The sequence below is a fragment of the Pseudorasbora parva genome, chromosome 12, assembly GCF_024679245.1.
Source record: "Pseudorasbora parva isolate DD20220531a chromosome 12, ASM2467924v1, whole genome shotgun sequence".
NCBI lineage: Eukaryota > Metazoa > Chordata > Actinopteri > Cypriniformes > Gobionidae > Pseudorasbora > Pseudorasbora parva.
In genome coordinates, this window is record NC_090183.1 from 38,927,784 (window position 1) to 38,943,346 (window position 15,563).

The 15,563-nt window shown below is 37.9% G+C and overlaps 1 protein-coding gene across 1 annotated transcript in view; it reads left to right on the top strand.

Annotated features, from left to right (window-relative positions):
* Positions 1-2,700: 2,700 nt before the first annotated feature.
* chl1b (cell adhesion molecule L1-like b) overlaps positions 2,701-15,563 on the top strand; it is a 123,747-nt gene continuing 110,884 nt past the window's right edge. The window contains exon 1 of the mRNA XM_067460231.1: positions 2,701-2,883. The gene's annotated coding sequence lies outside the window, so the exon portion shown is untranslated. The remainder of the gene's footprint in view (positions 2,884-15,563) is intronic.

Sequence of the window (15,563 nt, forward strand, 5' to 3'; positions counted from 1 at the left end):
CAGGCACAGCATACGGTCAGTAGACCGCAAACAAGCTGCATATTTATTTCCACATCATTTATTCTCATTACACAGTCCTCGGGATGTCAATGGAGTCATTTCTGCTCCATTGATACACCAGTGCGTGAGAGAGTGATGGAGAAAGAGAGAGAGAGAGAGTCAAGATAAAAGGTATTATTGTATTCAGGTTGAACTGGTGAACTCTGACACTTTTGAAAGAACTAGTTGCTAACCATACAACGCTATTCCTTCGTCCAGTTGCCACTGGTAAATTAAAGAAGCTTTAAAATTTCAAGACACTCGTATAAGTCTCTAAAGAAAAACATTTGATGTTTTAATTTGGTAATTTATATTAGAATAAAATTTAAATATATTTTATATACACATATATTTATATAAACATTTAAATCATAGTTATATGCTTTGTACACCCTCTACATTCACAGTCTCACAGAAATTAAGCCCTGGCTAACAAAAATCTCACTGAGATACTGTTACCAATCTGCATCCAGCTGGGCAACATGTTCTGCTACACTACCCATAACTCAGTGCTACTCCCCTAACCTTTTAGTCATCACATGTCTGATACTCATCACTATAGATTGGTGTAGTGCAAGCACTTTCCTGCCCCGGCAGTAGACACTTAGATGTGACAGGTGTCCGCCGGCTGACAATAAATCAATTTGGATTTAAGAGAGCACCTACTGAGAAGCAGTGGGCCTCATAAAAAGATCCAATTACATTTTGTGCTGGGTGAATCTATGATCTTGTAAGCCTCTCAATTAGATTAGATCGGCCCAAATTAGATTAGTTTAGATTTTTGCTGGTCATTTGCTGTCTTTGAGGGGATCCACTAGAATGAGTTTAGCAGTTTAGCAGGTATGAATTTCCTCTGTTAATTCTGATGTGATGGCTATAATAAATAAACTCAACTAAAGGGGTTCAAGTTGATAACTAGCAGTACAACTGACTAAAGCTGTCCACATTAGCAATGGCAAGGTAAACATTACGGGTATGGGCAATGGCAAAAGTTTGTCTATATAATATATGCCTATATATGAGTATATACACAGGTCAGGCCTAACATTATGACCCCCTTCCTAAGCTTTGTGGCAGGGCTCATTATCCTGCTGAAAGAGGCCACAGCCAGCAGGGAATACTGTTTCCATGAAAGGGTGTACATGATCTGCAACAATGCTTAGGTAGGTGGTACGTGTCAAAGTAACATCCACATGGATGGCAGGACACAAGGTTTCCCAGCAGAACATTGCCCAAAGCATCACACTGCCTCCGATTTGCCTTCTTCCCATGCATGCTATGTGTTCCCCAGGTAAGTGACGCACACGCACCCAGCCATCCATGTGATGTAAAAGAAAACATTATTCATCAGACCAGGCCACCTTGTTCCATTTCTCTGCGGTCCAGTTCTGATGCTCACATGCCCACTGTTGGTGCTTTCGGCATCAGAAACAGCATCCACTTCTTGAATAATGTGAGCTACAAGTTGTTTGTTTGATCGGACCACACGGTCCAGCCTTCACTCCACGCGTGCATCAATGAGCCTTAGCCACGAGTGACCCTGTCGCCAGTTTCCTGCTTTTCCTTACTTGGACCACTTTTGATAGATACTGACCACTGCAGACCGGGAAAACTCCACAAGAGCGGCAGTTTTAGAGATGCTCCGACCCAGTCGTCTAACCATCACAATTTGGCCCTTGTGAAATTCACTCAGTTCATTACGCTTACCCATGTTTCCTGTTTCTAAGACATCAACTTTGAAGACAAAATGTTCACTTGCTGCCTAATATATCCCACCCACTAACAGGTGCCGTGATGAAGATATAATCAGTGTTATTCATTTCACCTGTCGATGGTCATAACGTTATGACTGATTTGTATATATACATATATTTCTTTTTATTAATAGTATAGTGTAGCCAACTTGTGCTATTTTTCTTAACAAATGCACTATTTTATGTAATGAGATTTAGCTTTTTAGGACTAGCTTTCATTTTCATCTAGCTTTTTATTTTAGGACATTAGCTTTCTTCATTGTATATGCAGATAAAACCTATACGGTCACTGAACTCAAATCTATGGTCACTAATCACTAGGACACAATCCTTTTTTCCATGACAACAGTGCCTGTAAATGTTAGGGCACACTACACATGAGCCAGAAGCCACCAATTGTGCTGCTGTCTAAGGTGCTGAAAACATAGCAGGGGCAAAATATTTAATTTGAAGTCCTCCACACTAACATAACACTATTTTGACTCAGCTGGTCTTAGCTGGTTTAAGCTGGTCACCCAGTCTGAAAAGTGCCCTAAACCCCTCTAAAACCAGCCAGACCACAAACCAGCTTGGTTTAAACTTGTTTGATTTTAAGTATTGTTTTATGCCCATTTGATTTCATAAAAATATATGTATTATCTTTTCAAGCTACAACCCATAAAAATAAATTAAAAAATAAATACAGGTAATATTATTTTAATATTAATATTAGTTAATATTATAATAATATAATATTTTAATCAATTAATATTAGATTATACATTGATTCATTACTCTACAAATACCCCCAAGACCTCTGCGAATATCATAGTCACCGATTGGCATATTGTTAGTCAGTATAGAGTCCATAGAGTCACTGTCATTGAGGAAGGGGGTGTGTTAACCCGTCACGATGTAGCGAAGTTGTGGAGGGTTTTCTCGGTTGCCATGGATTTCTAAAAGCTTTTGACTGCGTCCAGCCTTTCATTGAACGTATTTGTTAGAGAAACGCACCACTGAAGGAAAAGCATCATCACTCTAGACATTCTGCTGTCGCGCGCTGACTAACAACTCGAGCTCTACGTTCTTTACACACAAACTACTGCGAAAGGTAGGCAATTCTTTGTTTTTTTTGGAAATGAGAGGTTTTATTCTCGATATATCATACTAGAACGCGCGATTTTACACTTTGAAAGCCTCTTGTGGGATGTATGAGAGTTATTCTAAAGCGTTTGCTCATCTGACAGGTGAAATCAAAGCCGGTTCATTTCGAATTACTATAAGTAGCGTGCAGGATCCGCACTCCAGCGGTAATAGAAACACTGCAGTTTGTTTGTTTTGTTAGGCTAGTGTTTGTGAGCTTATACACCTGTTAAGGTTGTTTAGATTGTTAAAATATGTATAGAGACGTTTGATATTTACTACGTTTCAATGTTAGCATTAGTCAAAACAGCATCATATTTAAAGATGTCCATATGCACAGTGGATATTGTATTGCTTTTTGCTTAAGCCATATAGATGTATAGCTAATGAAAAAGCTGTTAGATTTGCAACTTTCTTTCGGTTTATAGCATAATAGTGTATCAGTAGCACACTGTGCAGATGCTTACAGTAGATATGTGGTACTTTCACTGCACTTGTGGTGCTTGAAGCATATTATGCTTTTGAAAAGCATGCCCTTGGTAGCCCTTGACATCCTTACCACCAACATTAGACTTGAATAGATGCTAATTTTCCTCTACAGGACTGATCTCTTGTGTTTTTTGGAGTGCTTGGCTTGCTCTTGGGTTCTCATTGAACCCCAGGCTCTACGGTCTTAAAAAAATAAAGGTTTCAGTTAGAAGAAAAAAAAGGGTTTAAAGAAAACCAGTGCCATAGGGGAGTCTTTTCGAGTTCCACAGTATATTTTATATTCTCTAGTTGTTTAGAACACATCTATGTACTATGGCGTGTGGTGAGCTTTGGAAACAAGGATGTAAAGTCCCTTTCCTGCATTCCCAGAGGTTTTGTGGATTTATGTTCCACTTCCAATTGATGGTGATATTGTTTCCAGGTTAAATGCATATGGAACCATATTTATATTATGTTATATCATAACTAATTACCTTTTGAATCAATAGTCATCAAATTCTCAGCAGGTAGATGTAATTTGTAATTTCAGGGTCGTTTTAATTTGGATGTGACCAAAAGTAAAGATGCCAGTGAGTTATTTAATGTTCTTTTTTTTCTATTTTCGATACACTCCTATGGTCTATTTGACATCTTTTTTGAACATCTTGATGGACATTATTGTATTAACAGAGTGAAGAATAGTCGATCATTGTGGCGTGGAGGCACCGCCTCCTCTCATGTCACGTTTTACCTGTATCTTTAAAACTATGCTGAGACTGTTGGTTTTAATTCATTAAAAATATTGATTTAACACGTTTTTTAACACGCTGATTTAATCACATATTTATTTATTTTGCTTAAAATTTCTAGTCAGTTATTTCCTGCTTTTTTATATTAGTAGTTTATAATCTGTTCAACCACATATTTAGAATTATGTTTTATGTTTGCAGAGTCAGTTATTTTCTTACTCATTGCATTTTATAAACATGTGTGATGAATACATTGTTTGATCCCATATGTAGTTTATTATTATTATTATTTTTTTTTTGTATAGTCAATTATAGCCAGGTTTCCATTACATATTTGCACACAACTTTTGCAATATTTTCTAAAAGTCAATAAAAAATTGTTGCGAAATGACAGCGTTTCCATTAATCAAAGTTAAGAGTCTAAAACCAAATTTTTCCTTTTGCGATAAGTCATGCCAAAAATCATGGCACTGGATGTTATTAGGTTTACCTATATCACAGCCACCGCACTAGCCATTCTTTTTAATAGAAGGAGACATAGGCGTGTTATCCAATAATTAATGGCAAGGAAAGCCACTTATACTTGGAAGTGACTACGTATGGGGTGTTTCTGGGTGTTTCTCCTCATGTCTGCTTAGACGTCTTGATAAACTGTGGAATTTCTTTGTTGTTTAGAATCCAGTATTCCCATAATTCTTTTGTCTTTTATGAATTTAATAAAGAACAGTCTCGTCTTCTGTCCAAACATACCACACCATCTACGGCACGTGACCTGGAAATGCGAGAAAAAAATGTCATTGCCGTTTCGCGAAATATTCCTTTTTCGAATTGCCTGAAAAACGACCTCATAAAGGTGTAAAAAAAACTTTTGTGCGATATACTATGGGAGTTTTTGTAAAACTGACATGTCTCCATTGGGCGTATTTTCATTTCAAAATTTCACTTTGAAGGGTAATGGAAACAGCTACTGTCACCTTTGCTTCCTTTGAGAAATCAACCCTGATATGGTATTTTCAACAACCCAAGAACTGTTGATGCTGATAGAACAAACCTATAACCTTATGTAACATTAAGAACCATTGAAGAACCTTTAATTTTAAGAGTTTAGTTGTACAAAACCAATTTACATAACATGTAGCCTCTGTGAACTCCTTAAGTAGGCTCTTAAATGTAAAACATATTGAATGCAGCCCTCACTGTCGAATTTTGATGTGATTATCAAGCCTTTCCGCCTATTATGAAAATCAGATTCTTTCTAAATCTGTGTCATGACAGCAAGATAAGTTACTCTACTGTAAGGAAAACAATTAAAGTCGCATTAGAGACAGAAGGCAGCCTCGCGTGCTTTGAGACTTTCAGTCCCATGAATTAGGATGATGATTGGTTTCTTCTCCGGTCCACAGTAAAGAGTGTGGAAAAGCCAGATAAGAAATGAGTTGGATGCTCCTCCACTGAGACGGTGGGTGTGATTTGCTTCTAATGAGCGGTGGCAGAGGAATGAACATTGTGCGCATCTGAGCTTGTGAGAACACCCTTGATTGCTGGTTTTCTATTAGACGTTTTTAAAATCCCACTACCAGAAAACAAAAGGGCTCATTTGTTTCATATTCAAATGTTGTTTATGTGCGATATCCTGAGCTATAGCTATCATTATTATTATTATTATGCAACAGTTAACCTAATATGTTTGGGTGGGTCACACATTTGTGTGCTTATTTAATGGGGAATTTAATTGCGAGATTATAAATCATTAGGCCTTAATATTGCTTGAAAGCCTCATGATACATTTTGGTTTTACTTTATTTTATAGCACGTGCACTTTCAATGTGCTTTCAGTATACTTACCCACGGAAATACTGAATAATAATTTTTCAGACATTTCTGAAAAAGGTGACAACATAGGCTAAGGTTATGATGGGTTTTAAATGTTTCTCTTTGAATTTGATGACTAAGAACAAAAAAACAACAACAACAAAAAAACACTTTGTTTCAGGGTCAGTTCACCTAAAAATGCAAATTTGCATTAATTCCTAAACCTCATGTTGTTCCAAACCCTTAAGACTTTCGTTCATCTTCTGAAAACGAATGAAGATTTCTAATAAAAACGTTTTGATACAAAAAACAAAACAAAAACATTTTTGATAAAAAATGTACGTGCCAGACACTTTGATGGATCAAAAAGTTCATAAAGATTGTAAGATTGAGATTGTAAAAATAATTTATATGAACTGAGAGGTTTAGTCCATATTTTCTGCAGACACAATACCTTTATATTATGAACAGATTGAATTTAGGCTTTTATTCACATAAACATTCATCAACTCACACACCGGTAAACCAATGGAATCTAAAGCATGATAGTTCGACGTACGAGAACCAATGCGGTTCATTCATGTGTTACGCAGCACTTTTGAGCTTACGCAACAACCAATGAGGTTTATTCTCATGTTAAGCATCACGCTTGATTTCCCGCAAGAACCAATGAAGTTCATTATCATGTGTTACGCATCACGCTTGAGCCTCAGCAAGAACCAATGAAGTTCATTCTCATGTTACGCATCACGTTTGAGCCTCCGCAAGAACCAATGAGGTTCATTATCATGTGTTACGCATCACGGTTGAGATTCCACAAGAACCAATGAGGTTCATTATCATGTGTTACGCATCACGGTTGAGATTCCGCAAGAACCAATGAGGTTCATTATCATGTGTTACGCATCACGGTTGAGATTCCGCAAGAAACAATGAGGTTCATTATCATGTGTTACGCAGCACGTTTGAGCTTCTGCAAGAACCAATGAGGTTCATTCCCATGTGTTACATATCACGTTTGAGCCTCCGCAAGAACCAATGAGGTTCATTCTCGTGTTACGCATCACGCTTGAGCCTCCGCAAGAAGCAATGAGGTTCATTATCATGTGTTACGCATCACGCTTGAGCCTCAGCAAGAACCAATGAGGTTCATTCTCGTGCTACGCATCACGCTTGAGCCTCCGCAAGAAGCAATGAGGTTCATTAACATGTGTTACGCATCACGTTTGAGCCTCCGCAAGAACCAATGAGGTTCATTATCATGTGTTACGCATCACGTTTGAGCCTCCGCAAGAACCAATGAGGTTCATTATCATGTGTTACGCATCACGGTTGAGATTCCGCAAGAACCAATGAGGTTCATTATCATGTGTTACGCATCACGGTTGAGATTCCGCAAGAACCAATGAGGTTCATTATCATGTGTTACGCATCACGGTTGAGATTCCGCAAGAAACAACGAGGTTCATTCTCGTGTTACGCATCACGTTTGAGCCTCCGCATGAACCAGTGAGGTTCATTATCATGTGTTACGCATCACGTTTGAGCTTCTGCAAGAACCAATGAGGTTCATTATCATGTGTTACGCATCACGTTTGAGCTTCTGCAAGAACCAATGAGGTTCATTATCATGTGTTACGCATCACGTTTGAGCTTCTGCAAGAACCAGTGAGGTTCATTCTCATGTGTTACGCATCACGTCTGAGCTTCTGCAAGAACCAGTGAGGTTCATTCCCATGTGTTACACATCATGTTTGAGCTTCTGCAAGAACCAGTGAGGTTTATTATCATGTGTTACGCATCACGTTTGAGCTTCTGCAAGAACCAGTGAGGTTCATTCCCATGTGTTACACATCATGTTTGAGCTTCTGCAAGAACCAGTGAGGTTTATTATCATGTGTTACGCATCACGTCTGAGCTTCTGCAAGAACCAATGAGGTTCATTCTCATGTGTTACGCATCACGTTTGAGCTTCTGCAAGAACCAGTGAGGTTCATTATCATGTGTTACGCATCACGTTTGAGCTTCTGCAAGAACCAATGAGGTTCATTATCATGTGTTACGCATCACGTTTGAGCTTCTGCAAGAACCAGTGAGGTTCATTATCATGTGTTACGCATCACGTTTGAGCTTCTGCAAGAACCAGTGAGGTTCATTATCATGTGTTACGCATCACGTTTGAGCTTCTGCAAGAACCAATGAAGTTTATTATCATGTGTTACGCATCACGTTTGAGCTTCTGCAAGAACCAATGAGGTTCATTCTCATGTTACGCATCACGCTTGAGCCTCAGCAAGAACCAATGAGGTTCATTATCATGTGTTATGCATCACGCTTGAGCTTCTGCAAAAACCAGTGAGGTTCATTATCATGTGTTACGCATCACGTTTGAGCTTCTGCAAGAACCAGTGAGGTTCATTATCATGTGTTACGCATCACGTTTGAGCTTCTGCAAGAACCAATGAAGTTTATTATCATGTGTTACGCATCACGTTTGAGCCTCCGCAAGAAGCAATGAGGTTCATTATCATGTGTTACGCATCACGCTTGAGCCTCAGCAAGAACCAATGAGGTTCATTCTCGTGCTACGCATCACGCTTGAGCCTCCGCAAGAAGCAATGAGGTTCATTAACATGTGTTACGCATCACGTTTGAGCCTCCGCAAGAACCAATGAGGTTCATTATCATGTGTTACGCATCACGTTTGAGCCTCCGCAAGAACCAATGAGGTTCATTATCATGTGTTACGCATCACGGTTGAGATTCCGCAAGAACCAATGAGGTTCATTATCATGTGTTACGCATCACGGTTGAGATTCCGCAAGAACCAATGAGGTTCATTATCATGTGTTACGCATCACGGTTGAGATTCCGCAAGAAACAACGAGGTTCATTCTCGTGTTACGCATCACGTTTGAGCCTCCGCATGAACCAGTGAGGTTCATTATCATGTGTTACGCATCACGTTTGAGCTTCTGCAAGAACCAATGAGGTTCATTATCATGTGTTACGCATCACGTTTGAGCTTCTGCAAGAACCAATGAGGTTCATTATCATGTGTTACGCATCACGTTTGAGCTTCTGCAAGAACCAGTGAGGTTCATTCTCATGTGTTACGCATCACGTCTGAGCTTCTGCAAGAACCAGTGAGGTTCATTCCCATGTGTTACACATCATGTTTGAGCTTCTGCAAGAACCAGTGAGGTTTATTATCATGTGTTACGCATCACGTTTGAGCTTCTGCAAGAACCAGTGAGGTTCATTCCCATGTGTTACACATCATGTTTGAGCTTCTGCAAGAACCAGTGAGGTTTATTATCATGTGTTACGCATCACGTCTGAGCTTCTGCAAGAACCAATGAGGTTCATTCTCATGTGTTACGCATCACGTTTGAGCTTCTGCAAGAACCAGTGAGGTTCATTATCATGTGTTACGCATCACGTTTGAGCTTCTGCAAGAACCAATGAGGTTCATTATCATGTGTTACGCATCACGTTTGAGCTTCTGCAAGAACCAGTGAGGTTCATTATCATGTGTTACGCATCACGTTTGAGCTTCTGCAAGAACCAGTGAGGTTCATTATCATGTGTTACGCATCACGTTTGAGCTTCTGCAAGAACCAATGAAGTTTATTATCATGTGTTACGCATCACGTTTGAGCTTCTGCAAGAACCAATGAGGTTCATTCTCATGTTACGCATCACGCTTGAGCCTCAGCAAGAACCAATGAGGTTCATTATCATGTGTTATGCATCACGCTTGAGCTTCTGCAAAAACCAGTGAGGTTCATTATCATGTGTTACGCATCACGTTTGAGCTTCTGCAAGAACCAGTGAGGTTCATTATCATGTGTTACGCATCACGTTTGAGCTTCTGCAAGAACCAATGAAGTTTATTATCATGTGTTACGCATCACGTTTGAGCTTCTGCAAGAACCAATGAGGTTCATTATCATGTGTTATGCATCACGTTTGAGCTTCTGCAAAAACCAATGAGGATCATTCTCATGTGTTACGCATCACGTTTGAGCTTCTGCAAGAACCAGTGAGGTTCATTATCATGTGTTACGCATCATGTTTGAGCTTCTGCAAGAACCAATTAAGTTTATTATCATGTGTTACGCATCACGCTTGTGCTTCTGCAAGAACCAATGAGGTTCATTATCATGTGTTACGCATCACGCTTGAGCTTCTGCAAGAACCAATGAGGTTCATTATCATGTGTTAAGCATCACGTTTAAACTTCTGCAAAAACCAGAGGTTCATTATCATGTGTTATGCATCACGTTTGAGCTTCCGAATGAGGTTTGTTCTTGTGTCAAGCAGATTGAGGTTGAGCTTCTGTTTATGTCCCTTGATCAATGTTTGTATGTGAATAAAAACCTAAATTCAACCTGTTCATCATATAAAGCAACTGTGTATCTTTAGAAAATTTTGACTATTTGCGCTCAATTCATATGGATTCGTTTTACGATCTCTTTATGAACTGTTTGAAGCATCAAAGTGTCAGTAGTGTAGCTGTCAATGGAGGGGCGGAAAGCTCTCCGATTTCATCAAAAATATCTTAATTTGTGTTCTGAAGATGAACGGAATCTTACGGGTTTGGAGCAACATTAGGGAGAGTAATTATTGACAGAATTTTATTTTTGAGTGAACTAACCCTTCGGACAAGTGACATTTTTATGGAAAACAGATAAAATGATCAACCATTGTAAAAAAATTATGTTAGTGTCTTATCGGAGTTCCAACTAGGACTTCTTCATGGTATAAAGGCTATTTATTTGCCAAATTTGGCCAATTGAGGCCACTGTGTGGAAAACTAGGGCAAATTCCTCTCACCATCAAACCAGAAATAGAACACTGCAAGTGGACAATGCAGCACGGCACCATTATAATGAGAGGTATTCTTTGCCTATCAGATGCCTGCCACCCAATAAAATAATTGTCCATGCTTACCGTCAATGTGAGAAACAAATACTACCGCTTGTTGAGGAGAGGTGCACTGTTTTCTCAGCATTCAGATTTATGATTTTGCTGGAGGGTGGTTAAATGTGAAGGAGGACCTGAGGGATATCTATAGAGACTAAAATAATATAGGCACATATAACAACACCCACAACACCTTAGTTTCTTTATACACTTTGAAGACTACTGTAAATTGTTGTGTGATAAACAATTTTCTTATTCATGAGACAATTTTATCTCATTCAAAGGTTGCAAAAACAATTCAGATTACATTTTGTGTGGGAGATAACCTCTATGGCGGAGCGCAGTGTATGCTAACTGATTTTCACTGTGGATTCAAACCATCACAGGCAGAGATGAAACCTACAGTGAGTCCTCTCATTTCCATGTGTGATGCCATATTCATTCAGACATACAAATCCAATTGAGAAACACCTGCGCCCTAAGCGAAAAAAATGTGCTGCATCTAGCTTTTCATTTTCAAGAGAGCTTAATGCAGGCGCCAAAGTTTGCTAAAGCAGAATGATGCTAAATAAATAAAAAAATGAATGAGGGTGGCACGTCTGAAAAGAAGATATGATGTGAATTTGTGTGAAAAGGACATTTGAGAGTAAGGAAAAGTTATTCAGAATGAGTTTTTTCAGTCTGGTTTTCCAATGCAACATTTTTGAAAATGTCACAGAGTTGACATTTGCAGACTTGGACAAAACTGGATTTGGTTTGGAAACAAACACAGTATCAGTTCTAAATATTTTTGCTCAAAGACTAAGTTAGAGAATACTGTTAAACATTAAACAAACTGTTAAACAAACAGTTTTAAAGGGTTGATTGTTCAACCCAAAAATGAACATTTTGTCATTATGTTCCCACCCTCATGTTGTTCCAAATCTGTATGACTTACATTCTTCTGTAAAACACAAAATAAGACATTACAGAATGTTCTCATTGTTCTTTTCCATACTTAAAAATAAAGGTGCCAGGAAGAACCAAAAATGGGCTGATGCCATAGAAGAACCATTTTTGGTTCCCCAAAGAACTGTTTTGTGAAAGGTTCTTTAAAGAACCATTTTTTTTCTAACTTATAGTCTAAAGAACCTTTTTGCACTACAGATAACCTTTTGTGCAATGGAAAGGTTATTTGGATATTAAAGGTTCTTCATGGAACCAGACACCCTGCCAAAGAAAAATTTAAGAACCTTTAGAGTGAAGTGGGTATTGGACTCAACAAACTACAACTGCTGGTTGTCATTGCCTTGAAATCAGCTGCAATGCATCTTCTTGACACACGTGTTAATGAGATTTAAAAGAGGTTTATAAAGCTTTAAAGCTAATAATGTCATAGAATGATATAATCTGTAAAAACAAAATAAGACAAAAAAAAATGTTTTGTGAACTTTCCCATTAATAATTGTAACACATTGAACCTGTGCTGTAATTAAGCCCTTGATAAATGTTTTCTAAATGGCGTTGTGATGGTGTTAAATGCCGTTATAAGCTTCTGTTGCCAATGCTGCATACATTGCTCACAGTGCTCTCTTTTTCATGATTACTGGCTTGAAGCCACTATCTCTGAGATCCACTTATACTATTTTTTTATTAAACTATTTTCTTTGAAGGAGAGGGCAGCGCCTGTGTGTTTGTGCGTAGCCTTGCGTATTCTGTGGTTTTGAATGTGGGTGTGAATAAAATCAATTCTGTCTGTTGAGCATTGGGGGAGGGGAGTAACGGGTACCCGTAGTAAAGATGCAGTGATTATTGTGATGGAGGATCTCCCCCATACCTTATTTAACAGGCTGGATGTCATTGGATTTACACAGTCACCGTCATCACTTGCACCAAAAGGAGAATTAATATGATGAGGTAATACTGAAGGACGAACCTGAGGAGGTTAATCTTATCAGAGATGTTCAGGGTTCCCTTTATCCATCTTTTCCCAAGAGGCAAACAGAAAGCACCCGAAAATACCAAGCCGGTACATTTTCCAAATGCCTAAGGCAGTAGGAAAGCACAGTTTCTGTATGATTCATCCAGCATGGTGTTTGATCATTCAGTGTGTCTTTTTTATTTTATGTTTTATTTTTTGGATCCTGACAGACTGGATCGTTAGTTAATAATCTTTAATCATTAGGAGAAAATACCCTTTGGCTGTTTGTGTATTTGTGGTAATAATAATCTCTGGCATGCACAGACTGTATTTCAAAGAGGTAGGGAAGCACTGATGCTTTTTAGTTTGAAGTTAATATGAAATTAAAACCAATGCAGTTTACTTCTCTTTAATGCACATCCCTGATCTGTCCGTCTGTCCATCCGTCCATCCATCCATTCCTCCATCCATCCCACATATGACTGACTTCTTTCTGGTATTGAATGGCCATTATTTACTATCCAGACAATTCTTCATAAAGTCTCCCATGTTTTTTCTCTTAAGATCCTATTTCATTCAGACGTGTCACATTTTGAAGGTACATTGAGTTCTGAATATTATTTCATTTTGAATTAAATAATTTTGTAATAATTATTTTTTTATGTGCTCTTGGCTGTTTTGCACTGAACCCAGCACTTTTTTTTTTTTTTTACCATTTATAAACCTGACTTTATGATTGCAACTTATATTTTCCAATTCTGACTTTGTATCTCACAATGTCTTTATATCTCATAATGCAACTTACTATCGCACATTTTTAGCCCACGGTGTAATTTTATATTTGGATTTTATATCTTACTTTTTTATTGTAAACTTTTTATTTTAAAATCATTTTTTATGTTTTTATGTAATACTCTGAAGTAGAAACTGACTGTGTACCTGGTAACAGTATAATTTGGGTGCATAAAAATCATCCAATTTTTACAAGGTGTCCAAACCTTGATGGTAATGTTTAATAGCACCTTACCTTTGCATCATTATTCATGTGTAACCTTATCAAATGAGATTTGATATAGGAAGTTAAAAGATCAGCATCTTTTTAGTATAAAACATCACAGTGTTGCACAGGCCTTAGAGGCAAAAAAAACGGCAGCAGCAACATTTCCTGCAGGTTGCCCTTCCCCCAGCATGCCTTTGGTCATAGTGTGATTAATGGTCCTATCTCTTTCACAAATCTCCACTTCCATCGATGCACTTTAAATCTTATTCACGAGAAAGGATGTATCAGTTAAACAACAGGAGATATGATTTTGAACTTTTCAAGGCATATAGTATATCGTACTGCACTGCAGGGTGCCACATTAAAAAACCATGCGCGTATATGTCCCATAACATGGTGTGAAATATAGCATGCTCATGATATCTACGATATAATGTTTCCTGTGATAGAGATATGAAATGTGAAGGATGTGACACAGATGGAATTTATACAAGCCATTATTCAAATCAGCAAGACCCAAACTGTGAAGGGAGTGGATTATATAAATAAAGACAAAAAATAAATAAAAATAATGATGAATGGGCTCCGACTGCTTATGGAATAGCGACATCTTTGTCCCTGGGGTTCTCATAAAGGAGGTTGTGTTTCAGGGTATGGGCAAGCTTGGAAAGGCACCGCAAAGATGGAGTGGAGGGAAAGAAAGGATGCTAGAAAGAAAGGATGAAGGAGGATAGATGTGACAGCCATGGGGACCTAAAAGTTCATGGCAGTGAAAAGGCTCATTGTGTTCAGGGACGTGATATGAAACATGTAGTGGTTTGCTTTTGCGCCAATCTGTCTCTCTCGCTATGTAAACAAGGATGTACCAGTCACAGGACCTGCAAGAAGACCTTTAAAAAACATTTAGCTGTTGCGTTAACAAGGTCCTTTATAAGTTTAACAGGATTGTTCACCCAAATATGAACATTCTGTCAAAGTCCAAATCTTCAGTGGAACACAAATGTATATGTAGTTTAAACGGATAGTCCAGCAACAAATAAAAATACTGTCCAATCATGCGTTAACATTATAAAGTAAAATATCCAGCTTCTGGCGGACCGCCTTCCGAATGCAACTTACGAAAAAAGCAAAACTGCCGCAACGATGATGTTGGATGTAGTGTAAAAAAGTGTAACTAGCACACAGATGATGTCGGACTTGCGTAAACATTTTGAACTGCGAAAGGCGCTACACTTATTACACTTTATAATATGGATATTTTTCTTATAAAATCCCATCGATTTGCTTCAGAAGGCCTTTATTAACCCCCCGGAGCTGTGTGGATTACTTTTATAATGAATGAATACGCTTTTTTGGTTTTCAAATTTTGGGCTGCCTTTCACTGCCATTATAAAGTTTTATTTTTTTTTAATACACAACTCAAATTGTATTCGTCTGAAAGAAGAATGTCATATACACCTTAGAATGTAAATTGTTTGTTATATAATATTTATATTGCCCCTTATAAGTTTTAGATCCATTTTCGGTAACACCTTACTTTTGTATAATGCATTATACAAATATTTTTAATGCACTACTTACTCGTAATGCACCCTGTACCGATTGTATTAATCTCAGGAATAATTGTAACTACAGTTATAATACATTATAATACAAATCTATTAATTGTTACTTTAGTAAATACATATACATAAGTCCAATACAATAAAACAGATGACCAACAACCCATTTTAGATGTAACAAGGAATCTGCGAATATAAGGCATTTTAATGCCACAATTATTTATGAAA